This window comes from Argopecten irradians, chromosome 12 (assembly GCF_041381155.1).
Source record: "Argopecten irradians isolate NY chromosome 12, Ai_NY, whole genome shotgun sequence".
NCBI lineage: Eukaryota > Metazoa > Mollusca > Bivalvia > Pectinida > Pectinidae > Argopecten > Argopecten irradians.
In genome coordinates, this window is record NC_091145.1 from 31,420,695 (window position 1) to 31,424,391 (window position 3,697).

Sequence of the window (3,697 nt, forward strand, 5' to 3'; positions counted from 1 at the left end):
TTTTCAAGGAGTTACTATGACCTTGTATACAACACTATTCTATCAAAGGGGGCATACTTTGTATAGGGACGTTCCTTGACCAAACATGTCTCATCCATATTATAGATGTACTTACCCTATGTCTGAAATGGAAGTGTACAATCTTCAATTGATGTTTGGATCTTAAAATAACAGACACTTCAATAATTGTAACTAATATTAAATGAATATTTCATTCATGCTGATTCACTTGGAAATGCATGGTCTCACAGTAATATTGTTATATCACTCTAGATTAAATATAATATTGATATATCACTCTAGATCAAATAAATTTTTTCATAAATAATTCTTGTTGTATTTTGATTTCATAAACTTCATTGATGAGTTAATGAGATATACATTTGATAATAGAAAAAAAACCCGACTTTTTATCAGATTGTCAAATGATATACATTGTGTTATAAAATGGAATAGTAAGAATAGAGAAGAAATATCAGAAACTCTGGATGGCAGTGCAGCGATATGAAAACATACAAATATAGAATAATACAAATTAAAAACCAATCTTATTTATTTGATTGATTCAAAATGTGTCTAGATGTAACACAAGTTATGTACTCTGATATTCCACGCAAGAATTTGTTTGTTCTGCTATTCAGTATTCAAATAATATATTTTTTAGGTAATTTGTTAACATCTTGTTTACTAAAACACATGTTTTCATAACCAATAACACAAATGATATAAATTTTAACATTTTGTAATATTCATTTCTGTATTTGTTATTCTCATATTCTCATACCTGTAATTGTGTTTTATATTTTCTATGTTGCTGGAGAAAACCAATAATGTTACATTGTAATTGATAATTGCAACATCTTATAATAAGTTAAATAAATAATCACAGATATGCATAACATAATACATATTTGTGCATACAAAACTCAACAAAAAAGAGCACAACAATACAATGATAGAAGGGAAATAACTCTTATACACCTTAGAAAAAACCGGAAAATCACAGTACAAGTACCTGTTCGTTTAGAATGACTTTTTGACATGCGCAAAAATCATCGAGTTCCAAGATGGCGGCAGAATATGAATCGTTACTAGCGGCATCCTAAATAAATGTATGGACTACCCTGTTCATCGAATACCTCCCTAAATGTTTCTCTATTCTTGTTTTGGGTACATACTTTTGTGTTTTGATGACATTTTGTGCAGTGTTATGGGGTTAAACATGAGAAAATAGACCGTCGCACGGTGACCGTGTATTAGATTGACGAAAATAACACCAACTTGCCGATTTAAAAGTCTTCATTAAAGCATAATAAAATCATCACTGCTTAAAAATTTAGTTTAAATATCGCGGATGTGCCTTTTTATGACTTTATGCACGTTTATTTTACATATAATCCGTATTACGTGATCCGATTTGGGTACTGATCCCATTTGGGTACTGTGTCCTTAAACAAAAGATAATTCAACATCTGAGCTAATACGAGCTACTTCAATAACAATGACGTAGAAAATAAGTTCAGACCGACTTAAAGAAAAAAGAAAATGTGAAAATAATGGATTGTATAGGAAAATAATGACAAAGGCGAATGCGTATGTACTTTGACTTCATGTGAGTAATAGTAATTACAGGTATTTTGATTTTAGTTTCTAACAAGGCAGACAATTCAGTGCGAGGAAGGCATAATCACAAAGTATATTTACAGAAACTATTTTTTCTACATTCCTAATGAAGACAAAAGCATAAAGTATTGACGAATTCCATGTTATTGCCAACAATTTTAATTGATACATTGACAACACCGACCATATACATAATAGTTATAAATATTATTACATAGTAATCATGTCTGTTATGTACGCTACATCCATAACCAATTGTAACAAAATAGCTACATGGAGTTGCTAATCGACTCTTTTTTATCAAAAATGATGCTTTTAGACATGATCATAGTTGTAGACATACATGTGCGTTACTTTACTCCTCTGGCTCACATTCGGGTTTGGCCTAGGAAAACATCGCTCCGCCAATGTGTATTGATAGATACAGTACAGCAAGCTATTTTTTGCATCATAGTAGATACTAATGGACAGGTCATAGTGATATCAACTACCTGAACTTTCATCAAAACAGGTTTTTCCTATGTTAATCGAAATTTCAGTGAGCTTTTTGTCTCCATAATTATAATCCTTCTACAGTTTATATTTCGCTTAATTCTCAAATCCATTCAAATCCATGTTCCATACCTTGCAGAATTTAATAATAAAAGAAAAAACGCGGTGTTTGTCACGCACTTACCTAGCAGGGTCAGTGGCTTTGATATAATTAATTTTCTTTGTGTAACCATGCATACGTCCTTGACTAGATAATGCATAGCATATTGTAATTGGGAACTCAATAACTCAATATTGTGATTGAAGTATCGCTCATCGGAGCATACCCCGGTAAATACATGAGTATGAAAATTGTGGCATGTATTACGTTAACTTCTGTAATTATTTACTATGGGTAATTGATATCAAGGATTTTTTTACTAAGTTAAGAAATGATACATAAAATTACTCAACTTTTGAGTGATTTACAAATTATGTTTGTTTAACTAAAGCATAATCGGTGTCGTAGATACATGTAAAGGGACCGCAGAATCAAACTAAAAAATATATTTCTGGAAATCCCCTGGTGGGCACAATATTTTATAGTGGTGTGAATGTTTCGGAGGCTGTTTATTGGGTATTCAGGATGGATCAGTTTCAAATGTTTAATTTGTAGGTAGGGCGTTAGAATTGTACCTGCTGCCCCTATTGCATGATCGTAAAAGGCGACTAAATTTAGGATTTTATCTTTCCTCTTCTTCCTAACTGACGTTATCTTTCCTAATGCTCCCTTGGCACCGCCTCACTTTTGGCCTTGAGTTGAGCGTTCGCCCCTGTGAGGAAGGCTCTGGGATCTGTCCCCTGGCCGAGACACACCAAAGTCTGTAAAAGTGGTAGTTTCTGCTCCCGTTTAGCGCTCAGCATACAGGTAGTGGGACGACTGGTTCGCCCGTTGTCAGTACAATGTGACCGGGTGGGGTGTGTTGATTGGTGTCTTCGGCGGCATGCTTCAGTGATATAGCACTATAAAAAGGGCAACAGTTCCACTATACAAGAAGACACAACACGAATATACCGCAGTCTCCCAATACACGCACCTCGCACAACATACACGCAACACACCACATACATGGGAGGCCGTCCTTACATGACCATAGCTGTTAATAGGACGTTAATTAATCAAACAAAACAAACAAACATGGGTAATATATGTAGATGTTGAAGAAATTTTGAAATCATGTCAAGTCTGTTTCTTACTGGAGAAGGTAATAAAATTGGGATTTTATGAACATTTTGGTTAATTCTTGGTGTGGAATTCAACATAAGACGGCATCCCCCCACTTAAAAGATTAGGAAGATGGAAGATCTTAAAAATAATTATTCACAGGAATGCGAGATGACCTTCTTTAAAATAAATGATGGGTGACCAGACTTGAAAACTTTTAACTGAATGCTATTGATCCAATCAGAAAAGTCAGAAAAATCGCTCGAATAACCACCCCCCCCTAGTATTTAAAAATATTATTTTATGATGTTTCAGATCATATCTTACATAACTTATTTTTCATGAATATTGTTCAATCAGGGGAAGTCCTCTGAATAG